The following is a 27,772-nucleotide window of genomic DNA, read 5'->3' on the forward strand; positions in this document are numbered from 1 at the left end:
ATGCAGAGATAGGGGAGGCTGTAAGGACGCAATATTACGAGCCAAGCCCAGAGGCAAGGAAACCTGAGGGAACGACAAATGGTCAGTTGGGATGGCTAGAGAATCAGGTGTGGGAAATGAGGATGGATAGGTGGTGTCATGGGCTGAATTGGGTGCCCCCTCCCAAATTTAGACATTGAAGTCTTAATCCCCAGGACCTCAGAATGTAACTGTATTCAGAGATGAGTTCCTTAAAGAGGTAATTAAGTTAAAATGAGGTCTTTAAAATGAGACTTAATTCTAATCCTAAGTATCTTTTACAAAGTCTTTGCAACCACTGAATTAGCCAATAGGGAACCATCACTCCTAAAGGAAACAGCAGATTAGGTTCCTGTAAGCCTCTGGTCACAACATTTTTGTCAACCAATCAATGCATAACCTTCTTTTATGTGTCCTTCTATTTAAAGACATCTTATTTAATATATGTTATTGATTCATTAACATTGAGCTAACAGCCAACAGCACTATAACTCATGCTGAACAAAGCTTATCTAATGTATTTTCTCCATAAGACATGTCAAGCCTTGCTTGTGCTAGACAGAACTTCAGCACTACGCTTGGGTTCATTTTAAAGAGCAAAATCACCAAGAAAAAGCAGAAAAATGCAAAAACATGGCACTAAGTAGACCACGGAAAGGTTATTTGTTTACAGTATGAGCTGAAACGAGAAGGCAAAGCCTCACCTTGATTGAACTCAACTAGGAAAGTGTGTGTCGGGGACTCACATTTTTCATCGCACTGCATGTGTTCACGAATGACTACAAAGTGCTGAGAGTGTTGATTTTGGGATTAGAAATAAATTCTAGCGAGGGGAGATGAATTTGCAAATGTGGAATCTGTAAATAATGAGGATCAACTGTACGATAAATCCCATTTTATGGATAAGGAAACTAAGACTCAAAGCAAGTTAAGCTCTTCTACAAGGTTATAGCTTGTGAAATTGGCACAGTCAGGATTCAAACTCTACTTCGTAGAAGAAGATTCTTTTCACCTATCCTGAGTCAAGACAGGACAAGAAGAGTTGAGAAAATCAGCCAAGCACCATAATATGAAGGCTGCAAACAGCAAACAGCCTTGTAAAAACTTGCCAATTACATGAAGCATGCTTTCTGGGAATGGCACCAAGATATTAGTGAATAGCAGTTTCACACTTTAAACAAAGAGGATTGTTGTTAGAAGTATATACTAGTATATGTATCTGATGGCCCCAGAGCCCAAGTGACCAAAATCCAGAGCCTTTGTTTCTGCAGAGTTTATGTTGTCATCTTCTCAATACAATTCTGTTAAAAAAAAAAAAGAAGTACATTCACACCAGGCATTACGTAGTATACAAAAGCATAAACAGGGCAATTCAAGGACCTAGTTGTCAAGACTGTAAGGGGGCCTTCATGCACCAAAAGCATAATGTAACTATATCACAATAAGCCATTTTTTATAAAAAAGCATTTATGCATCTAAAAACATCTATTGAGCTACCACTGTGTACTGGATGTTAAGTTAGGTACTCAACATCAGTGGTGAATATGAAATAGTTCCTGCCTTGGCCCTATTCACAATATAATACCTGAGACAGATATAAAGGAATCGTGTGTGCCTGTACATTGCTTGGCGGCTCCTCTCCGTTTTCCTCTGCCTCCCATACCTAATGCACGTGTAGATTTGCACAGCTGCGGAGAGCCTCCAAGGAGAACTCGAACCTCCTCCCTTAGGGTTGAGATGTGTACAGTCTATCCGCTGATCTGGGGATGACAGAAGCCAAGTTATACAGCAATTTCAAGACACCTGAGGCGCAAAGGAGTGGGGAATGATAAGAGAGGGCAGCAAGAAGCTCTGGGAGTCCCAGGGAAATGGAGGCTTGGGGTACTTTAGGACTTTAGGAAGGCTCTATCTTTTCTTTTTTTGTGTGGAGGTTTGTTTTCATTCCTTCCCATTATTATTGTTTCTTTTTTTTTTTTTTTTTTTTTTTTTTTAAAGATTTTATTTTTTCCTTTTTCTCCCCAAAGCCCCCCGGTAAATAGTTGTGTATTCTTCGTTGTGGGTTCTTCTAGTTGTGGCATGTGGGACGCTGCCTCAGCGTGGTCTGATGAGCAGTGCCATGTCCGCGCCCAGGATTCGAACCAACGAAACACTGGGCCGCCTGCAGCGGAGCGCGCGAACTTAACCACTCGGCCACGGGGCCAGCCCCTATTGTTTCTTTTTTTTTATTGAGGTCATATTGGTTTATAACATTACGTAATTTCAAGTGTACATTATTATATGTCAGTTTCTGTATAGACTGCATCGTGCTCACCACCAATAGTCTAGTTTTTATCCATCAGCATACATATGTGCCCCTTTACTCCTTTTGCCCCCCCCCCCCATCCCCCCCCCCCTCTGGTAACCACTAATCTCTTCTCTTTATCCATGTGTTTGTTTATCTTCCATATATAGGTGAAAGCACATGGTGTTTATCTGTCTTTGTCTGGCTGATTTTGCTTAACATCATACCCTCCAGGTCCATCCATGTTGATGCAAATGGGATGATTTTGTCTTTTGTATAGCTGAGTAGTATTCCATTGTGTGTATATATATATATATATATATATATATATATATATATATACCACATCTTCTTTATCCAGCCATCAGTTGATGGGTACTTGGGTTGCTTCCATGTCTTGGCTATTGTGAATAGTGCTGCAATGAACAGCAGGGTAAATAGATTTCTTTGTATTGTTGATCTCATGTTCTTTGGATAAATACCCAGTAGTGGGATAGCTGGATCGTACGGTACTTCTATTTTCAATTTTTTGAGAAATTGAGGCAGGTTCTTTCTTGAACCTGTCTTCACTGAGCCACCACCCAGACCCCACACGTTCTTGGTTTTATGCCTGTCTCACTGATCTCCCCTTTGTGGAACTCATCTCCCCTTTCCAGCTTCCACTTTGGAGTGTCCCAGCAGTGCATCCTCAAATCTCTTTTCTTTTCTATCTCCCTCCCTAAATGATCTCATCCAATCTCAGGGTTTTAAATTCAGTCAGGGCCCCAACAGGAACCAGATGGCACACTCAAATTAAGGTGATGAAAGCAGGGTTCACTGATGGGACTGTTTATAAAGGTGTAAGGATAGCAGTGCCCTGAGGCTAGCAAGGAGAGGAGCTGCTACCACCCATGGGCCTCAAGGGATGAAGGGAGGGAGCGATTACTGCATCTGGAGAGAAACAGCTGTGTGGAGACCTGCTTGACAGGAGGCCTGCCTGACAGGAGCTGTGACTTTTCATGGAGGGACTCAGGCAACTGAGTGGGAACTGCAGGGAGGGGGCTGGAGGAATAAGCCATCCCTCTTACTCTCCTCTCTTCTGATCAGCTGCTAGGCTGCCTGAATCCAGCTGGAAACCAGAAAGTTGGTGTCCATTGACTTAATTCATACATGTTAGTCTGTATGGAGGCAGAGAGCAGGGTAGAGAGGCAAGGAGAGAGAATCTGGAAGGCCTACGAATATATCCAGCCCACTATCATATGGTGAAGACTTTTAAATTTGTATAGCTCCCACCCTAAACTTTTGAGTTGAATCACAATGGTCCACTTGGCCATCTCCACCTGGATTTTCACTAGATTGTCCCATGCCCCAGCCTGGTCCCTACATATCCTATTACTTCCCCCTTTTTCCTCCCAATTTTGCTACGATTCACCTGGCTGGTTAGGCCTGAACCTAGTTTTCATCCCTGAATCATTTATTTCTCTTATATTCAACCCATGTGCAAGTTATGTCAGCTCCACTTTTAACAAGTATCCAGAATCTGAATACTTCTCATCACCTCCACTGCGTCTGCCCTAGTCCATACCCACAGCATCTCTTATATGACTGCAATAGACTAACTGGTTTCCCCATCTCTACTCTTTTCTTTCTTCTTCTTCTCCCCAATAAATAGTTGCATATTCTAGTTGCAGGTCCCTCTAGTTGTGTTATGTGGGACGCCACCTCAGCATGGCTTGGTGAGCAGTGCTAGGTCCACGCCCAGGATCTGAACTGGCGGAACCCTGGGCCACCAAAATTTAACCACTCAGCCACGGGGCCAGCTCCTCCCCACCTCTAGTCTTGCTCCTGCTACAGTCTATTCTACTTTAGGCCCCACTACGTCTACACAGCAGCCAGAGTGATCCTTCCCCAGGCACTTTCTAACCTCTTACCCTGTTTAAATTTTCTTCTCAGCAACTATGTCCACTCAAATGCTTGTTATATGTATATTCATTTATTTGTGCATTGTCATTTTCTTCGTTAAAGTGTAGGCTTCATGAAGGCAGAGATCTTCTTGTCTAGTGAATTGTTCCCTCAGTTGAGTAAAGTATTTCTTGAATGAAAAAATGAATAATATCTCTATGAAAGATACTGTAGAGAGAATGAGAAGACAAGCCACAGAGTAGGGGGAAATGTTTGCAAAAGATGTATCTGATAAAGGACTGTTATCCAAAACATATAAAGAACCTTTAGAATTCAACAATTAAAAAAACAAACAACTCGATTAAAAGATGGGCAAAAGTCCTGAATAGATGCCTCACCAAAGAAGATATACAGACATTCTTCCTGTTCTCCAACATGGCACAGGATCAGGGTGAAAAGGAGAATCCCATGTGGGAACTTCGCATCTGCAAGCTCTGCCTCAACATCTATTGGGTGGAGAGTGGAGACAGACTGACCTGGGCAGCAAAGGTGCTGGAGTAGCTCACAGGCCAGACCCCTGTGTTTTCCAAAGCTAGATACACCATCAAATCATTTGGCATTAGGAAAAATGAAAAGATTGCCATCTACTGCACAGTCTGTGGGGCCAAAGCAGAAGAAATCCTGGAGAAAAGTCCAAAGTCGTGGGAGTATGAGTCAAGAAAAAATAACTTCTCAGATACTGGAAACTTTGGTTTGGGGATCCAAGAACACATCAATCTGGGGATCAAATATGACCCAATCATTGGTACCTAGAGCCTGGACTTCTACGTGGCGCTGAGTAAGCCATGTTTCACCATCATGGACAAGAAGTTCAGGACAGGTTGCATTGGGGCCAAACACAGAAATAACAAAGAGGAGGTCATGCCCTGGTCCCAGCAGAAGTATGGTGAGGTCATCCTTCCTGGCAAATAAATTCCTGCTTCTATCCAAAAGGCTTCTATCCAAAAGTTTTCAGCGAAAAAAAAAAAAAAGAAGAAGATATACAGACGGCAAATAAGCATATAAAAAGGTACTCAACATCATAGGTCATTAGGGAATTGGAAATTAAAACAAGAAGATATCACTATACACCCATTAGAATGGCCAAAATTTAAAACACTGACAACACCAAGTGCTGACAGGGACGGGAAGCAACAGTAACTCATTCATTGTTGGTGGGAATGCAAAATGGTACAGCCGTTTCAGGAGACAGGTGGTGGTTTCCAAGAAAACTAAACATACTTTTACCATATGATTCAGCAATCACACTCCTTAGTATTCACCCAAATGAGATGAAATTTATGTCCACACAAAACTTGCACACAGATGTTTATAGCAGCTTTATTCATAATTGCCAAAATTTGGAAGCAACCAAGATGTCCCTCCTTAGGTGAATAGATAAATAAACTGTGGCAATCAAGACAATGGGATATTATCCAGCACTAAAAAGGAAACGAGCTATCAAGCAATGAAAAGATATAGAGGAACCTTAAATGCACATTTTTAAGTGAAAGAAGCCAATCTGAAAAGGCAACATACTGTATAACTCCAACTATATGACTTTCTGGAAAAGGCAAAAGCATAGAGATAATAAAAGGATCAGTGGTTGTCAGGGGAGAGGGGAGATGGAGAGATGAATAGGCAGAGCACAGAGGATTTTGGGGGCCATGAAACTATTCTGTATGATATTCTAATGGTGGATATATGCCATTGTACATTATTGACATCCATAGAATCTAAAACACCAAGAGTGGGCCCTAATGTAAACTACAAACTTGAGGTGATAACGTAGGTGCATTGATTTGTAACAAATTTACCACTCTAGTTTGTGATGTTGATAGCGGGGGAGATGTGCGTTTGTGTGGGGCAGGGAGTATATGAGAACTCTCTGTACTTTCTGCTCAATCTTGCTTTGAACCTAAAACTGCTCTAAAAATAGAGTTTATTTTTTTTTAAAAAAAGAAGAAGAATATGTGTGGAGACCCTGGGGGTAAAAAGGATCATAAATCTAGAAAAACTGTCCCACTAAACTCTGGAAGGAATCAGGACTCTGAAAAATCTTGGTTTGGTAGTCTTATCAGAACGCAATACATAGCGGGGAGGGGGAAGATGGGACACACTGCTTTTGCAGCTCCAAATAGAAAACTCATAGAAAGATCTCTGATTAGCTTCGCTTGGGTTACAAGCCTACTTCATGACTTACTCAAGGGAATGGGCTACTAAGAAAGGCTCAGCCAGATTCATTTGCCACGGACTGGGCTGATCTTTAGCCAGTGGACGCTAGCAAGGCCATCGCCAAGGCTGCCTGATACATCCATATATTTTGTTATATAACCACTGCTGAAGTCCCCAAGCACCTCTCTGCTGCCCACTAGCTTGGCCCTTCACCATGTCCGCTGGACCTCCCCTTCCCATCCGGCTACTAAAATAGGGGCCCACAACCCAGCCTGGTTGCTATGGCTGACTTGCAATTTGATCAGTTGGGACACACTGTAACAGCTGTTAAATATTATTATTTTTTTTTTTGAGGAAGATTAGCCCGGAGCTAACTACTGCCAATCCTCCTCTTTTTGCTGAGGAAGACTGACCCTGAGCTAACATCCGTGCCCATCTTCCTCTACTTTATATGTGGGACGCCTACCACAGCATGGCTTTTGCCGAGCAGTGCCATGTCCTTACCCAGGATCGGAACCGCAAACCCCGGGGCCACCAAGAAGCGGAATGTGCAAACGTAACTTCTGCGTCACCGGGCCGGCCCAAGTTGTTAAATATTTTGACCAAGACCAGCTTCAGGAGTGGAACCTGTGCAATTGAAAAGGCCCTGTGCTTAGAAGGGCCCAGCATCTAGTTTAATGCTTGGGTGTCACCATCTTGAAATTCTTAATAAATTTTGAACAAGGGCCTTGCATTTTTATTTTGCACTGGACCTCAAAAATTATGCAGCCTGTTCTGATTTTGCCTTTCATCCCTGGAGACAGGGTACTGTTATTACATGGTTGAAGTCGAGGAAAAGCTGTAACAGAAGAAAAGTAAACGCTGGACACATTAATATTACGTGTCACTGAACATGTGCACTTACAGGTTTTTTCTTTTTTTTATTGAGGTAACATTGGTTTATAACATTGTATAAATTTCGGGTGTGCATGATTATATTTCGATTTCTGTGTAGACTACATCATGTTCACCACCCAAAGGCTAGTTGCGATCCATGATCCTTTACCCTTTCGCCCTCTTCCCTCCCCACTTCCCCTCTGGTAACCACCAATCTAATCTCTGTATCTCTGTGTTTGTTGTTGTTGTCTTTAGCTTCTATTTACAAGTGAGATCATATGGTATTTGACTTTCTCCTTCTGACTTATTTCACCTAGCATAAAACCCTCAAGGTCCATCCGTGTTGTCACAAATGGAAAGATCTCACCTTTTTTTACAGCTGAGTGGTATGCCACATCTTCTTTATCCATTCATCCATTGGTGGGCACCTAGGTTACTTCCAAGTCTTGGCTATTGTGAATAATGCCACAAGGATCATAGGGGTGCATATATCTTTACGCATCTGCGTTTTCATGTTCTTTGGATAAATACCCAGCAGTGGAATAGCTGGATCATATGGTAGTTTTATTCTTAATTTTTTGAGGAATCTCCATACTGTTTTCCATAGTTGCTGCACCAGTTTGTACTCCCACCTGCAGCGTATGAGAGTTCCCTTTTCTCCACATCCTCTCCAACACTTAATATTTCTTGTCTTGTTAATTATAGCCACTCTGACAGCAGTGAGGTCATATCTCATTGTAGTTTTGATTTGCGTTTCCATTATAGTTAATGATGTTGAACATCTTTTCATGTGCCTGTTGGCCATCTGTATATCTTCTTTGGAGAAATATCTGTTCAGATCTTTTGCCCATTTTTTTAATTGGGTTTTTTTGTTGTTGTCATTGAGATGTATGAGTTCTTTATATATTTTAGATATTAACCACTTATCAGATATATGGTTTGCAAATATCTTCTCCCAGTTGGTGGGTTGTCTTTTCGTTTTGTTGATGGTTTCCTTTGCTGTGCAGAAGCTTTTTAGTTCTATGTAGTCCCATTTGTTTATGTTTTCTTTTGTTTTCCCTGCCTGGTGAGACATGGTATTCAAAAATATGCTGCTAAGACCAATGTCAAAGAGCATACTGTCTATGTTTTCTTCTAGAAGTTTTATGGCTTCAGGTCTTACATTCAAGTCTTTAATCCATTTTGAGTTAATTTTCATGTACTGTGTAAGATAATGGTCTACTTTCATTCTTGTGCATGTGGCTGTCCGGTTTTTCCCAACAACATTTATGGAAGAGCCTTTCCTTTCTCTATTACACCTTTTTGGCTCCCTTGTTGAAGATTAGCTGTCCAGAGATGTGTGGGTTTATTTCTGGGCTCTCAATTCTGTTCCATTGAACTGTGTGTCTGTCTTTGAGCCAGTACCACGCTGTTTTGATTACTAGAGTTTGTGCACTTGTAATTTGAAGAATGAACGAAGTCCTTAGGACAGTTCAAGGGAGGAGGCTCTTAGGAGTAATAAGTCTTAATCCAAGGCTCTTAAAAATACTTTCAGGGGCCCACCTGGTGGCATAGTGGTTAAGTTTGCGCGCTCCTCTTTGGTGGCCCAGGTTTCGCAGGTTCGGATCTGGGGCACGGACATATACACCACTCATCAAGTCATGCCATGGCAGCGTGCCACATACAAAATGGAGGAAGACTGGCACAGATGTTAGCTCAGGGCCAATCGTCCTCAAGCAGAAAGAGGAAGATTGGCAGTAGATGTTAGCTCAGAACCAATCTTCCTCACCAAAAAAAAGTTCAGAAATCAGAAGAATGGTTGCCTCTGGAGAGTGGGTGTGGTGGGGATTCAATGGAAAGAGATGCATGGGAAGTGTCTGGAGTAATAATAATGTTTAATACCTTGATAGGAATTTGTATGCATTTTTCAAAGCTCAGCAAATGTACATTTAAGATTTGTGCATTTCATTGTTTGTAAATATTATATTAAAAGAAAACCTATAAACAAATATTGAACTCTAGTTAATGATATGCATGCTGAAATATTTAGAGGGGATATACTCATGTCTGCAATTATAATGTTTGAAATGCATCAAAAATTAGATAGATTAAGGATAAGGGGATGGATGTATGAACAGATGGACAGACAGACAGACAGACAGGTATGTGATAAGGCCAGTAGAGTAAAGTGGTAAAGGAAGACTCTGGGTATTGAGTATATGAGTGTTTGGTGTAAAATTCTTTCGACTTCCTATGTCTGAACTTCTTCATAATAAAATGTTGGGAAAAAATACTTCCAGAAGAAAAGAGCAGCTTCCATTTGTTTCTGAGGTTTGCTAGTGCTGAATGTTTTAATGGACTTGGCAATTACTGTGAGATGCAACACCTAAGCTAATAGCTGAATTCTATTTTCTTAAATTAAAAACTCAAAGATGTTCTTTTCAGATCTCCTAGTCCTTAAAATGTTTATGAAGAATGTTTGTAAAATGGAAGATTGCCTGTGCTCCTCTTAAAGGCACTGAGTGCCTGCATGAGCCTAAGAATTCTAAGTCTACAGAATGATCTATAATGCATGGAGTGTGTGTTCTCAGTGGTGTTTTTCCTCTTTTCTTGACGTCAGTTGCCATTTGTAAGGGTTGCCAAGGTAATGACCAGACACATCTAAAGACAAGCCTGCAAGAAAGGACAGCAGACTTATTTTTTCCCTTTTAGCATCAACTATGTTTAAAATTCATAACACATTCAGTTTGATGAAATCTACTTCACAGAGAGCCAAACTTCACAGTACAGAGAACTCTCCCCTCTCCCCCATCTTTGCAGCTCTGCTTTTAATGACTGGATTTGTTCAAAAACTGCGTATAGACTTTTATATATGCTACAGTATTTTTCTGAGAAAAAAAATGTGAGGAAGCGCTGGTTGTATTTCATGAAATCGTTTTGGCTATGTCAATAGAAAGACCTAGTTTACCTCAAAGGCAGACATAGGAAAAATTGGGATCTGTTCAAAAAGGGAATATTTTGTGGTCCTTGAAAAGGATGTGTTTTTAAAAAATTAATTAAGAAATAGTACTTGGGGTTATCAATCAACATGGTTAATCGATATGTTTCCAATGAACAGATAGTCACATCACACTTACTCTAGGTTTTATATCAATAAAAGGGTAATTTTTACGACTTTACACATTAAAAAATATGTTTTTATTTTGTGGCAGCAATAAATAAACCTTCATGGGTTGAGGAGGAACCCCATGACAGTGAAGCCAAATTTCATTCTGTTTTGAAATGAACTCAACCTAATATTAGAAAATTAAGGTCTGGCATGCAGGACAATATTCTATTTTTCTTGGCCTTTTTTATTTTAAAATAAGTTCTTACTATTGTCTACTCTTAAGTACGTATGTTTTGGCATTATTGATATTCACTTATTTACTTTTCAAATGAAATTCAAAACATTAAACAAAAGTTGTTTTCTAAGGAAATCCTTTGCAAGGTGCAGAAATCTTTTTGTTTGAACAAACATTTAAAAATATTTTCTATGAACTACAGGGACGTTTTGTTCTTGAGCATACTTGCCCTCTAGGGTGCCAACTAGAGGATCAGAAATATATCCTCAAACACCCTTAGTCCCCCAACACCTTAGATTCTCTTCATAACCCACTGTGAATTTGATGATCGAATATATTTACCTTTTTTGAGACAATTTCTATTTGCAGCGTGAACCTCTTCTTGGATGAAAGATTCCATAAACTGAGCATCAACTATGTAAGATTGTAGTGTCCCTCTTTTTATGCCTCTTAAAACTATAAAATTCAAGCTTCAAATCATGTGCCCTTTTAGTATGGAATTTGATGGAAAATTCCATGTCCACTCACCCAGTCCACTCCTTTCCTCACTCAGTGAGACTGGATCATGTCGCTATCTTGAGTCTCTACCATAGGCCAGGATTCAGATCCCAAACCCCTGGAGGTCTTTCCCTCTTCTATGGCTATTTTGGAATTTGGAATTTCTACTTTGAAGCTTCCTCAGCTCCATTGTGTCTTCCTTGACAGTAACCTGCATTTCATGTGAGTGTGCAAACAGATTTTAGTTTGATCCTTAAAACAAATGAATGGATTAATGCATACTGAATGCTAACATCTTGATGGCATGGAGAAATTGCTGTTGTGGGAAATGAGCGGAGAAGAGAAAAGTATAATTCAAAATACCCCCCACTGGGTTGTGTTAGCTTTCTCAAATTTTCTGAACCTCTGTTTTATTAAATTTTAAGGGTAGGAGACATCTATTAACAAATCCCTATGGGTGGGCCGGCCCCAGGGCTGAGTGGTTAAGTTCGCACTCTGCTTTGTCGGCCCAGGGTTTTGTCGGTTCGGATCCCGGGCGCAGACATGGCATCAGGCCATGCTGAGGCAGCGTCCCACATAGCACAGCCAGAAGGACCTGCAACTAGAATATACAACTATGTACTGGGGGGCTTAGGGGAGAAGAAGAAGAAGAAAAAAGAAGATTGGCAACAGATGTTAGCTCAAGTGCCAATCTTTAACAACAAAAAGTCAAAAAAAAATCCCTACGGGCAACTTTATGACAGTTAATCAGTCCTTGAGTTTCAATCGAGCCACTGCTGTGGTGCCTGGCCCCGTACTGGGATATTACGGTATTTGTGACTTTCCCAAGTGCCGAGCTTCAGAAACCGCGTAAAGAAAAGCAGTATAACGCTCTGATGCAGGGACAATCCTTCCCTCCCTTCTTCCTATTCCTCGCAGATTCTCTGGCTTTGGGTTCTTTCTTCTGGCTCTCCTTGCAGTGACTTTCCGTCTGGCTTCACCAACACCAACTCTGCACGTCCACAGCTCACCTCACTCGCACCTGCCTGGTGTGCTTAATTCTGGCAGACTGCTACCCCCAAGAGAGCCTCTTCCCACTGGCCTCAGCCTTGGATACCCTCCCTGGCTCACCTTCCTCCTCCGTTCTTAGCCTTCTCACCAAAGGAAAGGACTAGACATAGTAACTTTTTCCAGATAGACTTAAAAGGTACAGGGGGAGTCACTGAGCAGAGCTCATAGAGCCTTAATACCGAGAGGCAACAGAGTTAAGAGCTGTGTGACCTTGAGAAAATTACTTAATTCTGATCTGTTTTCTCTTTGGTAAAATAGAGATGACAATGTTCACTTCACTGGGTTATTGGAGGGATTAAATAAGATAATGTACAGAAAGAACCTTACACATGGCAGACTTAAAAAGATGGTGGCTCTAATTACTTTGAGATTATTTCTGAATTATTGTGTGTAATATTTGTACGGAAGTTGGAGCCCACATTTAAAAACAGTAACAACAACAACAATAACAGCAAAACAACAACAAAGAAGTAAATCAGTTTGGCCCTAAAGTGAAAATGAAGAAATGGCCCTTAGCCACTCTGTTTATTTAAGCTTCCAATTTTTAAGCATACTCATTCAACCAACATGTGGTAAATGCTTTCTATTTGCCAGGTGTTATGCTGAGTAGATGTTCCTCTGCTCCAGGGTCTTGCAATCTAGTTGAGAAGACAAATGTGTAAACACGTGACAGATATTGAAAAGGTCATATTGCTGTGAGAAGCCCTTGACTCTACCTGGAAAGTTCTGGAAAGGCCAAACCCCTGTTCTCAGTTCCCCGTAGAAGCAGCAGGGCGAAGAGGAAAGCTTTTACCCTGGTAAGCCAGCCAGAGTTGAAAACTGGTGGCCTATGGGCCATATCAGGACTGCAAACTTTTGATTGGTCTTTACAGGGTTTTAAAAATCAAGAATATCTTACCTAAAAGTCCAGAATTATGGATTTTCCTGAAAATTTATAAGATCTGGCAATTCTAGAGTATAATCAACTGGATTTGGACTAGCTGCTTTCAGTTTGTTTTATCACCAAACCTCTTGATGCACCTGTTTGACCTACCAACTCTCTGTAGGCATTTGAGATTTGAGCCTTTCAACCAGACACACTTGGGGCCAAATCCTGCTTTTACCACTGACCAATTGTATTGCCTTCAGCAGTTGACCCTCAGTTACCTGTCTGTTAAGGGGAATCCATGATATCACCTTTGCCTTTTTTTAGAAAGTGGATTCTAGAAGAGTGTGGATTGGATCAGCACCTTTCAAAATGTGGTCAACAAACAACTTTTCTCAGTATCATCTACATCACTGCTTCTCAGAATTTACTGTGCATATGAGTCACTCGTGTATTCTGTAAACTGTGCTCTTTCAAAGTCGGAGCTGTGTCATCTAACACAACCCAATACAGTAGTCACTAGTCATGTGCGACTATTTAAATTAATTAAAATTCAGTTAGTCACACTTGTCATATTTCAAGTGCTCAATAGACAAATGCGGCCTGTGGCTACCTTACTGGATGGTGCAATTGTAGAACATTTCCATCATCATGGAAAGTTCTATCAGATAGTGTTGTAGATGGCATTGTCTAATATGTCCACCTGAGATCACCCGATTATCTAGGGGATATAATTTTATTTGATCTACTGTGTTTTATTGATTAGGCTTCCAAGTCTTTAAAAGTAGATGTTAATGTCTAGAAGATTGTTAAATTGAAAAATATTTTTGTCCTGTAGAGATAGAAATGATTTATGTCCAGTAAGAAGTGGGAGTGAGACAGGAACAAGCCTAACAAGACAGAGTCATCTGCAAGGCCCCTGACCTAACAAGGTAAGGCCCCTATCCAATCAGCAAGCTAGAAGAACAAGATAGAGGCCACCAAGATCCACATTCCGCAGCCTCTGGACTTTCTTGGGTTTATGCATGCACCCTAGCACCCAGGAGTCCACTGTAGGTGACCTTAGCCCCATTAGCACAGTAAACATCACATGCAGGGGTAGAGAGCTAGCATGCTAATGATACATGAGTCACATGTAGTGGCACGCTACACAACAGCACCGGTACAGGCACAACCCCACCTCTACATACCATGACAAGGCACTCCTCCCCAGGCTTTGCCTAACAAAAGCCCCACAGTCACACTCCCTAAGGAGCCAGTCACCTGCCCCTTTCTTGTCTGCATCAGCTCCCTTGTGCCTCTCCTGTGCACAAGCTAATAAACTCTTACTTTTCTACTTGTTTGTTGTCTCTCTTGATTTCTATCCTGGGGGACAATAAGAACACAATGTGCTGGTAATAGGAGCAGTCTGCCACAATTAAGCAACGATGAAAAGAACAATAGGGGGCTGGCCCTGTGGCTGAGTGGTTAAGTTCGCACACTCCGCTGCAGGCGGCCCAGCGTTTCGTTGGTTTGAATCCTGGGCACGGACATGGCACTGCTCATCAAACCACACTGAGGCAGTGTCCCACATGCCACAACTAGAAGGACCCACAATGAAACACATACAACTATGTACTGGGGGGCTTTGGGAGAAAAAGGAAAGAAATAAAATCTTTAAAAAAAAAAAGAACAATAAAGGCATTAGTCACTTTTCTATTCTCTATCTTACTTTGCAGTCTTATCCATGTTCTTTTCTTCCATTGGTGAAACACACATGATACCAGCTCAACACAAGTTTGACATAAGGGAAGCCATATTGTAGAAAAGAAGCCATATTGTAACTTTGAATGACCTCTGATTTATTAACCCAGACATGCTTCATAGATTTTATGGCCCCTCCCAGCTGCTATAAGTTGATAACTTTGTTCTTTTGAGTTCCTTAGGAATGCGATGACCCCCAGGCAGAGAATCTATGCTGATAGCCATCATCAACGACAACTGAAAGATCAGGGTATAGGGCGTTGCTCCAGTCTCTGATGCATATCCAGTAAAACAAAAGACTATCAGGAACTGAGATTAGATGTCTGCCAGATGGAGGCCCCATTGGGATTAGGTCTATTTTTCAGGGACTGTTAAAATTTGGGCTGTCTATACTTCTTATCCTTCTGGTCGGATACTTGATTATAAAATGTGCCTTTAGATGTTGTTCCAAAACTCCTTAGCAAGGTACAAAATTTCTAATAATGCAAAATGTCAACCTGAAGCTGGGAACAAGAGAATATTTCCAAATGAGTGCTAAACAATTTCATTCCTCTAGCCCAGATCTACGCCCTGATTCAGCAGAAAGTAGCTGGATGGTTCGTTGCCCCAAATCCCTCAAGAATGAGGAATGACCAAAGAATAGGGGGGATTGAAACCAGCAAACATTTAGCCATTGATGATTAAGTAGCTAGGAACCAAAGGTTTTTTCCTTTTTGCAATTACTGATTACAGCTTTTAGCGGTTTAACCCACTCACTGTTAATTGTGCTGTTTAAGCAATATGCTGTCTGACTTCTACTAGATTCCTAGAGATAACATCTCCCTGGAGCCTGGGTCACCATGGTAATGGGTGGGTGAGCTGTTCTTCAGGAATTAGAACCCCTTGTCCACTTCAGGCCAGTTCAGACCACCAACTCATCAACTGGGCCTGTGCAGATGTCTGATAAGCGACCTTTTGACGTCAAGAGGCTAAAAATTCCACTCTCAGATCGTGCTAATGCCACCATTTTGTGGACATGTGTCCTATGAAGAGGCATGGAGTCTGACTACACTTGCGCAGCTCATCAATTATCTCACTTCTCCTCACCTCCAATCATCTTTCTCCACGTTTCAGGCCACCTTGCCCCCCTACCTCATAAATATCCCTGAGTCCCTATTTTTGGAGAAGCAGATTTGAGACTCGTTCTCTTGCTTCCTCATATGGCTGCCTTGCGATTAAAAAGGATACAGCAGGAACTGACCTAATTTACCTAGATATTTGTCCATATTTTTAACATCGTAATAGGAAGTATCACCATTTGACAATGTGTTGAGGACAATTTGTTTATTTTGAGATGCAACTCAAAATTTAAATAGAACGTAAGTTCTGTGATGAAACTAAGTGCTACGTGGGATGTTGTGAGTATTTGGCTTCAAACTGAATTTGAGTTTTCTTTGCCTGTCGCCACCCCAGTATCACTGAAGCTAAAACATTACATGCCAATTTGCAGATATCTGACCAAACATTGCTCACAAGATTCTAATGTCTAAGCCAAAAATAGAGTTTCTGGGCCCATAAATCTGAGGATTACCCCTTGAACCCTCAAGGGCCACTCTATACAGTGCTGTTTGAGTGTCTGCTGATTTCTCTCCTAGACATGTCTATTTTATTCTCTCTCTAACTCAACACCGCCTTTATTATCTTTATTGCAAAAGTCTGCACTGTGCTTCTGTGCCAAGGCCCTGTCAAGTTATACTCTAAATTGAGTTTTCTAAGTCTGGCTGCATAAACTTTGAAAAACAGAGAACTAAATCTCCCTCTCTCTTCTCCTTCTTGAGTAGTTCCTTAAATGATAAATAAATGGCAGTGTTACACACGTAGAAGATCCTCAATAAACAGTTCTGAGCTATAGGAACATTATTTTTGGCGCCATTCCCAGAATGAAACAACAACAACAATTTGATTTTATATATGAACTGGACAAAAGGACGTTAAGAATGCACTAGGAGGCTTAAGGGAAAAGGGAGGAAAATTCTGTGAGCAATTCTCCAACCCAGAGGATAAGAATGTTGTGAGGGGCTGGCCCTGTGGCAGCCCAGGGTTTCCCGGTTCAGATCCTGGGTGCAGACATGGCAACACTCATCAGGCCACGTTGAAGTGGCATCCCACATGCCACAACTAGAAGGACCTGCGGCTAAGATATACAACTATGTGTGTGGGGGGGGGGGGGGGGGGGGGGGGGGGGGGGGGGCGGGGATTTGGGGAGATAAAGCAGAAAAAAAAAAAGAATGTTGTGAGTATGTGCATTGTTCTGGAAAAAGGGTCTTTAGCAATTAAATAGTTAAACCTAGATTGAATGCAGGCAGCAGCTGGAGGGGGTGTTTACACAGCAAGGCAGGAAGTATGGAGTCAATGACTTCTGCTGGCAGGAAGGAGCAGGGGAGGGGGGAGGGAGAGGAGAGCACGGTGCCTGGAGGGGAGCATTCTTAGTTGTTCTCATCCTGGAAGATTTTCTCGCACAATTTGAAGCCAGTTATTGGCCAGAAAACTCCTCCTATTGCTGCAGAAAGGATGAAAAGGTGCTGAGCGCAGATAGAGTGAAGCCAAAGTTAGGAGATACAGGCCTTGTGCCCAGAATGTGTTTGGAACTTCCAGCATTTGAATGAAGCTACATAAAAGTAGGAATTGAGATGCTCAGACATCTAGAAATATAGTTGATAAAGACTTCTTAAATAATAATCAAAACAGCTAACATTTATTTAGCAATTTTTACATGCCAAGAGTTGCATTAGATGTTTTATGTTCATTATCCCATTTAATTCTCAAGAACCCTAAGAGGAAAGTCCCTGTTTTAGAAATTAGTCCTCAGTTTTTTTTTTTTTTCTGGTTTTTCACTATCTTTTTTTCTTTTTTTTTTCTGAGGTGATTGGCCCTGAGCTAACATCTATTGCCAACATTCCCCCCTTGTTTTTCTCCCCAAAGCCCCAGTACATAGTTGTATATCCTAGTTGTAGGTCATTCTAGTTCCTCTACGTGGAATGCCACCACAGCATGGCTTAAGAAGCAGTGTGAAGGCCCGCACCCAGGATCTGCACTTCTCCCTGGGCCGCTGCAGTGGAGCTCCGGATCTTTGCCGCTCAGCCATGGGGCCGGCCCCCTATTCCTTGTTTTACAAATGAGTGAACTGAGACTTTGCAGGTTAAATAGTTTGCCCAAAGTATAAATTTAAATAGTTTGTCTCCATTGTAGCACAAATTTGTAAAAGTTAGAAACATGATCTTTGTACAAATACATAATCCCCAAGATTTACTTAGGTCGTTTATGAGGGAAGCAGCTGGTTCAAAGGGGAGGATAGGAGACTGTGTGTGTGTGTGGGTGGGTGTGTGTGTGTGTTATGGCACCAGGTTCATTTTTGCCTGCCACCTGGAAAGCCAAACACCAAAGTGAAGAAGATAAAACCTGGGACAAGTTGGTTAACCTCCCTGTGCCTGGTTTCCTCATCTGTGAAATGGGGATCGTAATAGTAACTATCTGACAGGGTTATTGTGAGGATTAAATGGATCAATGCATGGAGAGCACTTAGAATAGTCTGCTACTTTGTTAGCAGTTATGTTAGTTTTCTTATTATTTGTATTATTAAGCCATTGTACCTGAAATCACTCAGGGTGCTAAGATTGTGGCTTCTGAATATTTGCATAGAAGTTGGCATACTGTAAATATGAATGGGTATTCAGTACCAGGCTGTCATACTAAATAACTATAAAACACAGCAATGGAGTCAGTCTCACTTGTTTAAATGGAGAAGCAAAGCATGAAGGGGATAAGAACAATTCTATCATTTTAAGACGTGCCCATTCTAGGGGCCGGCCCCATGGTCAAGTGGTTGAGTTCACGCACTCTGCTTCTGCGGCCCAGGGTTTCGCCAGTTGGGATCCTGGGCGCGGACATGGCGCCACTCATCAGGCCATGCTGAGGCAGCATCCCACATACCACAACTAGAAGGACCCACAACTAAAATATATAACTATGTGCTGGGGGGATTTGGGGAGAAAACGTAGGAAAAAAAGAAAAAGAAGATTGGCAACAGGTGTTAGCTCAGGCGTCAATCTTTAAAAAAAAAAAACGATGTGACCGTTCTAAAGTCTATTCTTTGGTAAGAACCAAGAAATGTTCTAAACCAAATGCTAAACTCTGTGTATTAGTCGGCTAAGTCTGCCTCCACAGGATACCACAGGCTAGGTGACTTAAAAACAGAAATTTCAGTTTTTTCACAGTTTTGGAGGGTGGAAGTCCAAGATCAAGGTGCCAGCAAGGTTGGTCTCTGGTGAGACCTCTCTCCTTGGCTTGCAGACGGCCACCTCCTTGCTGTGTCCTTACCTGGCCTTTTCCCTGTGCACGCACACTCCTGGTGTCTCTTCCTCCTCTTAAAAGGACACCAGTCCTATTGGATTAGGGCCCCACCCTTACAACCTCATTTAACCTTACTTTTATAAAGATCCTATCTCCAAATACAGTCACATTGGGGGTTAGGGCTTCACCATATGAATTTGGGGGTGGGAGGTACATAATTCAGTCCATAAGACTGTCTCACTCCTTTGCCTTAAAACTTTGAAGTTTTCCCCACTGGCTTGAGAGAAGGTCCGCCCGGGTCATGATGACCAGAGGTTACTTCCCACCACACTTCCCTGTAGGGTCCTTCTATGTCTTAAGCAAAATTCATCATATGTTATTTTGCTTGAGGTATGTCCTTCTTTGGCAGTACTCATTCTGTCCCCTGCTCCTAGAATGCCTTTCCCCATCTCTGTATGTCCACATCGTATCTACAGCTTCCTCCAGGAAGCCTGATCCAATCCTCCCTGGTGGAAATCCTCTCTTCTCAGCTGAGCTCCCAAAGCACAGTGTCTCCCTTTCAGAACTTTTCATTTTCTCCGTTTTATATTGGTCCATGCCTCAGCTCCTTTATGAGTTTCTTGGGTGCCAACTAGTTCTGATTCATCGACCATAATCTTTCCCCAGTACAGAGCCTTATTCCACATAAATGTTCCAAAAAATGTGTTGAGTGAGATGTTGATGCATGCCAATGACAACCAGGATGGGTGGACAGAGTATGAGGAATCAGGAAGGACAAACATCAACCTTTAAACGGTGGTTATCCACAGAGGAGTGAGATTTCAGAGATCTTTCATTTTATATTTTCTGTATTCCAGAATCGTTTGATTTTTTTTTTTTTTTTTGGAGGAAGATTAGCCCTGAGCTAACATCCACCACCAATCCTCCTCTTTTTTCTGAGGAAGACTGACCCTGAGCTAACATCCCTGACCATCTTCCTCTACTTTATACGTGGGATGCCTGCCACAGCATGGCTTGCCAAGCAGTGCCATGTCCACACCCAGGATCTGAACCAGTGAACACGGCGCAGCTGAAGTGGAATGTACAAACTTAACTGCTGCGCCACTGGGCTGGCTCCTGAATTTGTTTTATTTTGTTTTGTTTTTGATTTTTTTTATGGAAGATTAGCCCTGAGCTAACACGTGCTGCCAATGTTTCTCTTTTTGCTGAGGAAGACTGGCCCTGAGCTAACATGCATGGCCATCTTCCTCTGTTTTATATGTGGGACGCCTGCCACAGCATGGCTTGCCAAGTGGTGCATAGGTCCACACTGGGGATCTGAATTGGTGAACCCCAGGTTGCCGAATCGGAACGTGTGAACTTAACAGCACCACCAGGCCAACCCCTGAATTTTTTTATATAAATGCATTACTCGTTTAATAAGAAAAAATATTGAAAAACTTTTGTCTTTTTTTTTTTGAGGAAGATTAGCCCTGAGCTAACTACTGCCAATCCTCCTCTTTTTTACTGAGGAAGACTGGCTCTGAGCTAACATCCACGCCCATCTTCCTCTACTTTATATGTGGGATGCCTACCACAGCGGCTTTTGCCAAGCAGTGCCATGTCCACACCCGGGATCCGAACCGGCGAACCCTGGGCCACTGAGAAGCAGAACGTGCAAACTTAACCACTGCACCACTGGGCTGGCCCCTGAAAAATTTTTAAAAGAGGTAGGTGGGAGGAGATGATCGACGTCAGGAAGCATGGCTATTAGACCTAGAACGCATTGTCCATGTGGCCAAGATAGTGAAGGATGGGGGCTTCAAAGGCACCTGACAGAGGGATGCACCAGGCAGAAGCACCCATTCTAAAAAATAATTTACAAAGTTTGCAGAATTATTTGATCATTTAAAATATGTTCATGTATAACTAACAAAAATGAAAACTCCAAAAAAAAAAAAATGCTGTACATGGTAAATGCCTCATAGTAACTTTCTGTGGTATTGAAAAAATTTTAAGGGGCTGGCCCCATGGCCGAGTGGTTAGGTTCTCGTGCTCCGCTGCAGGTGGCCCAGTGTTTCATTGGTGGCACTGCTCATCAAACCACGCTGAGGCAGCATCCCACATGCCACAACTAGAAGGACCCACAACGAAGGATATACAACTACGTACCGGGGGGCTTTGGGGAGAAAAAGGAAAAAAATAAAATCTTTAAAAAAAAAAATTTTAAGTATATGTCATGCCATCCATTCTGAAATACAGTTTTTACCACATATTGAACCTGCAACTTATCATTTCTCGTTTTCCTCTTCTGGTCTTTACCACCACATGGAAAGCTATCCCAGAGTTCCAGAGAAAAAATAGACATTGTTTTTGAAATTAAAAAGCGTAAAGCCAGGGGTCCTACCCAGTGGCGCAGTGCTTAAGTGCGTATGTTCCTCTTCGGGGGCCCAGGGTTCGCCAGTTCGGATCCCGGGTGTGGACCTACGCACTGCTTGTCAAGCCATGGTGTAGCAGGCGTCCCACATTTAAAGTAGAGGAAGTTGGGCACAGATGTTAGCTCAGATACAGTCTTCCTCAGCAAAAAGAGGAGGACTGGTGGCAGATGTTAGCTCAGGGCTAATCTTCCTCAAAAAAAAAAAAAAAATACAGCATAAAGTCTTTTGGTGGTAACTGGGAGAAAATAGATTTTTAGGAGAGTAAACGATAACACAGTTGGGGAAAAAAAGGTAAAATCTATTTCAGAACGTGTCTTCAGGTTCTCATGCTTACCTTTAGGATTATCTACACAAAGCTGAATTAACACACATGCGTGCGCACATACACACCTTACTTAGAAACCTTACAGATATTTATGCTCATTACACTTAACAACGCATACGTGTAGAACCTGAAACTGCAGCTGGTTACTTTTATTCTGCTTTGAACACAAAGTAGAAATGAATCCAGAGAGAAAACATGAAGCGTGCTTTCTCAGAGGCCAGTCCTGCCATAGAACACAGTGAATGTTGTCCTCTGGGAGGGAGGCAAGCCATTTAAATTCAGAGAACAGATTCTCTACACTGGCAAGCTATTTTTAGCCCAAGCTGTAGCTTAATTTGGAGCCAACCGGTTGAGGTCTTGCCTTTTTCTTGGATTGATTTTTTTTTTTTAGTGGCATTAGATATCTATATATATGGAAAAGGATTTCTCCAAAACTAGCATTTTAAATGTTCTTGAAGAATATATGTTCTAAAAGTAGTTGAAAAAGATGTTCCTGTTAGGGCTTTGAAAGTTTTTGTTTATCTATAGACTGTTGTTGTTTTAAAATTCACTGCGTATGGCCCGAAAGAAAAGAAAGATGCTCTTAACTGGTTTATTCAACTACAGTTCTGGGGTGTATGCCAACCTGCACAGCTACCTGATAGAATAGCAACACTGCCTTGATGCCAGGTGCCTGGCCTGCGAGGCCGGACCAAAATAAAGATGTGGGAGTTTCTTGGCTTCCAGAAGACTGTGCCGCTCGTGCTTGGAACCATCTCCTTGGGCTTAAAGGGTAGCCAGACATTTATTCTATCAGCCATGATGACTTGGCTGCTGCTAGGATGCCTGCTCCTTGCTGTCTATCAGGATAGTCTAAATTAAAATTCTAATTAATTAAAATAAAATAAAAAATTACTTTCCTCAGTCACATTTCACTAGCCACATTTCAAGTGCTCAGTAGCCACATGGGGCTAGTGGGCCACCATATTGGACAGTATAGAGCCTTTCCCTCATGACAGAAAATTCTATTGGACAGCACTGGTCTACACCAATGACAAAACAACATTAGGCGGTTTTGTGAAAAGCACTAGAGAGGGAGTCAAGAGACCCAGAATTTGGTCTTATTCCAGCCTCTATTTTTGTTTTTTGACAAACAGATATATAGTGTTTATTACATACCAAGTTCTATTTTAAGCACTTTATAAATATTTAATCCTCATAATATGCCTATGAGCTGGTACAATTATCCCTATTTTCCAGATGAGATGACTGAGGTACAGACATTAATTAACTTACTGAGCCAGTAAGCGGCTGAGCCCAGATATGACCCCAGCATTCTGCCTTCAGAGTCTATGGTCTTAACCCCTTCTTAATGCTGCCTTTCTGAAAATCCATGTGATTTAAGAAAATTGTTTTGCCTCACTCATCAAAGGAGGAAAGTGGGCTGAATGCCATCTAAGGTCCTTTCCACTGCCAATGGTCTAGGATTCATTCACTCACGCAATTGTTATTGAATGCCTACTCTGGGTAGAGAGTATCTTAGATGCTGGATATACACGGATGAACAAAGTAGATGTGGCTCTTGCCCTCATAGTGAGAGAAGCAGACATTAATCAAGCACGTAAATACGAGGACAATTGCCACGGGGAGCAGTGTGACAAAGGATTGGCTTTCAGTACTGAAAGTGTTTAATGAGATTTGCCCCAGTCAGAGAAGCCAGACATGGCTCTTTGGAGCAGCCAGAACTTGACCACTGTAGCCAACACTTAGAGGAGGGGAGATGGAGGAGACTCCACTGTCCTGCCTGCCGCCACCCAATGAGGGTCAGCTGTGCCCATGTGCCCCCAAGGTGGTGTGTTCACCATGGGTCTCTGTGGGTGGGGGGCGGGAGTGAGAGGGTGAGGTTGGAGGCCGTGGGTGAGTGGGAACACAGAGAAACAAAATATGCCCTCCCTCAGGGCACTCTGCTCCCTAGCTTGCCCAGATTCATGTCTCCTGGGCAACCAGCGCATGTGCCTACGTCAGAGTTAAAAATGGAACGCAGGCTAACATCTGTAATAGGGGCCAAAAATAATTTGGGTTTCGGCCTGTACACATCTTACACGTAGGGGATAGTTGAGCACGTGCCTATGTCAGTACTGTCAGTGTGTGACAAGGCAAAAGTGTGCAAAAACACAGCTAGTGAATTGAGGCAAGAAACTTCATGTCAGAGATTTGCTTCAGGGCTTCCGACTACAGAGGCTTTGCTCCAGAAAGAGCACTGATTCTCAACTCTGTAAGTGGGGAGTTTTGTTAAAGAGAAAAAACATTAAAAAGAAAGAAAAGAGCCAATAGGAACCCTGTTCTGAAGAAGCTTCTTTCCCTTCTCTCACTTTTCTGCTGTGGCTTTTCCCCAAGGCCTCAGTTTCTTTCTCTTTAGCAAACTCATTCTATTTCACGGCTTTAACCAGCTCATCAGTAGATGGTGCAAATGCAGACAGGAGGCCAACACGGGGAGATCCTACTCTGGCCTTGAACCTGGATACTAGGAAGAAAGATTGCCTTCTGAGAGTTAACAACCAAACCAGGGCGGTGGCTCAGAAGAGTGATTGATCATACAGAGCTGACTTAAAACTGGGGTTGCAGACTCAGCAGCACCTACAGGGGCAGGACAGGTGGCAGAAAGGAGTGAACCGGGCTGGGCCGGGTCCATGGTGAACTGGAGATTGTGTGCTACTTCCACTGCTCCAGTGAATTGTCGCCCAATTCCTTTTTTTCTATTTCTTCTTTTCTTTTTTTTTAAGAGAAGTCAGAAATTTGTATTTTCATATGTAACGTGGGCAACTAATATACATTAAGTGGCACAACAACGCCTCTGCAGAACAGACGTGGTCTTTTGCTTCTAAGACTTGCTAGTCTCATCACATCTAAAGAAGGAGGCTGCCTATGGGGAGAGGAGTGGCCAGAAGAAAGCATAAAGAATGGAGGGTGAACAGAGGCGAACAGAGGGCCCAGATCTGTAGTACTGTGGTACCGAGTGTGAAGAGCAGAAGAATCCACTCCACACGGCAGGTACGTGTTGAGTCACCTGTGGGATGTATGCCTCAGATGATCATGGCTTGGTAACATCAGCCACTAGGATTATCCAGCTAACTATTCACTCTGGCTTGGGGCTCACCATGCTACTTCTGCCTATTATTTGGTTTCCCAAGATCTGTCCACAGATAGAGAATTCAAATATGAATATCCAGCTTATTTGTTAGTTTCACTTCACCTTCTAAAATAACAAATGAGCATTCTGATTTTACAAATTCATCTCTTTTGGTTAAATCAAGTGTGTCCCTCAGGACCTCACCTCCTAAGACACTCTTGATAATTAACTTTCTGTGTGATGATATATAGAATGAAATACTATTCAGCCATAAAAAGGAATAAAACTGTGCCATTCACAACAACGTGGATGGACCTTGAGGGTATTATGTTAAGTGAAATAAGCCAGATAGAGAAAGACAATCTCTGTATGACTCCACTCATACGTGGAAGTTAAACATGTAGACAAAGAGAACAGATTAATGGCTACCAGGGGAAAGGGGAGGTGGGGGGTGGGCACAAAGGGTGAAGTTGTGCACCTGCAACATGACTGACAAACAACAATGTACAACTGAAATTTCACAAGGTTGTAAACTATCATAATCTCAATAAAAAGTTTAAAAAAATTTCTATGTGATGATCCTATATATATATCAGGTCTTAGATCTGCAATCACTAGTTCCTCCAAGGAAACTTAGCTTCTTGAGTGGGAAATGGTATTTAAAGGCCACAATCTGTGCTGTCATTACATCTAGGCCTCTTCAGTGGTCAGAGCTAGGAAATACATATTTCTAGAAATTAAAAAAAATTTACAGGCTCAGGCTGATATTTCCAATTCAAATTTAACATTACAGGGGATATATATATATATATATATATACTACTGTGGAAAATCTTGATTCCTAAAAACAATAACATAGTTATTTGCTTTATTCTGCAATATAAAAAATAGTTTCAAAATAATACTAATATTACCATTAACAATGAAACTATTTAAGGCATAAAGTTGATGATTTCTTTGCAGCTCTCTTTGTCTCTAGAATATATTCCACTGAGGATATATAGTCAAAATCCTGTGTTAATAACTTGGAGTGATTATTTTCTCTGCGTAGGTTTATCACCAACTTGATACAGAGTTAAAAACAATGAAACATTCATTTCAATTTTTTTAAGTTTTAGGAACTGCTTTTTCTTTTGGATATGCAAAATACTAACAAGATGCCAAATCTAAAATGATATAATAAAGTACACTCTGAGAAGAATTACTTCCATCTGCTTTTTTATTAGTTTTGGCTTATCTTTTTAGTATTTCTTTTGCAAATATAAGCAGATAGGTATCTTTTTTAACCCTATCCTCTTCTTACATGATACTAGAGGAGGGGTAATCATGGGAGCTTCACCCTGCCCTGGATGCTGCCACTCCAGTGAGGGGTCAGCTGTGCCCACATGTCCCCCATGGTGGTGTTTGCCATTGGCCTGTGTGGATGAGAGCATTGTGGTTATATAAGAAAATGTCCAGATTTGTCTTTCCCACTTGGATACTGCCAGTTAAAATTCATTATGCATAAAGCCAAAGCATCGGTCTCCTCCTCAAACTAACTGCCTCCAAACTTCCCTACGTCTGTGCTCAGTGCCTCAGTTCTCTCAATCAACATCAAAACTTGGTCAACTTGGACTTCTCCCTTCTGTTTGGTCTTCATGATCTAACAATCACCAAGACATTTGACATCCACATTTTTGAGCATCGACTATATGCCAACCGTGTGATGAATAAGACATATTTGGTGATCCCAAGGAGCTTCCATTGCAGTGGGGAAAACACAGAATAAATAAACGACCCCAGTATGGTCTAAACTGCTGTAATCGAAGTAGGCAGGAAATGGTTTAGGAGAACAAAGGGAGCATAGAAAACTCTAACTAAAGAGGGCTTCACAGAGGAGGTGACGCCTGAGTTGAGTTTTGGAGGAAAGTGGGAGTAGAATTTAATCATGAGAAGAAGAGGATGAGGATGGGAGAAAGAGCATTCCAGGCACAGAGAGCTCTGAGGTAGACAAGAGCAGGATGTGTTCCAAGAACTACAGATTTTTCAGTATGCTTGGTGTGTCACAGTCTTGGCAGCAGAAGAAAGATAATTAGAGACCTGATGGTGAAGAATTTAATCTACTTACCATGTTACAGATTTTGGTTTTTTACCTGAAATCCCTGGAAAGACCTCAAAGGATTTAAAACTGTAGTGATGTAATCAGAACTGCATTTTAAAAAGATCACCCTGGAGGTTGATCTGAGAATGAGAAGGGAATAAAAGAGGAAAAGTCTGGAAGCAACACTTGGGCAATAATTTAGGGGAGAAATGCTGAGTGCCTGAGGCCTGCCACGGAGGGCAGTGGCAGAAAGGATGGTGGGAAGGAAACTGACTTGAGGGATGTGAAGGAGACAGAACCAATAAGACTTGGCTAGTGGATGGTGACTCTAGGGTAGTCTCAGACTTCTGGTTTGGCCAACTAAATGGGTGGTGGCACCATTCATTTAGAATGGGAGCACAAGGGGAGAAGCAACAGGTTGGAGGATGGGGACAACGATGAGGGTATCCAAGTGGAATAACACTATGAAAAAATATTCATCCAACAAATACCTATTGAGCATCTACTCTGTGAAAAGCACAATATTTTCTAGAAAGTGAGCAACAGATCACAAAACAAGGATGAAGATGTGCAGGAGTTTATTTACAATAGAGAGAGGATTAGAGAGGGAAGAGAGCAGAGGGATGAGTATTAATGGGATTGAGTGTATGGAGCTTGCATCTGAGAAGCTTGAAGAAAGTAACTGAGCTCAAGGATGCAAGTAGGGTTGGCCCTGTGGCCGAGGGGTTAAGTTCACGCCCTCTGCTTTGGTGGCCCAAGGTTT

General features: G+C 41.9%; 1 pseudogene; it reads left to right on the forward strand.

Annotated features, from left to right (window-relative positions):
* The first annotated feature begins 4,615 nt into the window (after positions 1–4,615).
* LOC124237835 (60S ribosomal protein L11-like) lies at positions 4,616–5,152 on the forward strand (annotated as a pseudogene).
* Positions 5,153–27,772: the final 22,620 nt, after the last annotated feature.

This window comes from Equus quagga, chromosome 4 (assembly GCF_021613505.1).
Source record: "Equus quagga isolate Etosha38 chromosome 4, UCLA_HA_Equagga_1.0, whole genome shotgun sequence".
Lineage (NCBI taxonomy): Eukaryota > Metazoa > Chordata > Mammalia > Perissodactyla > Equidae > Equus > Equus quagga.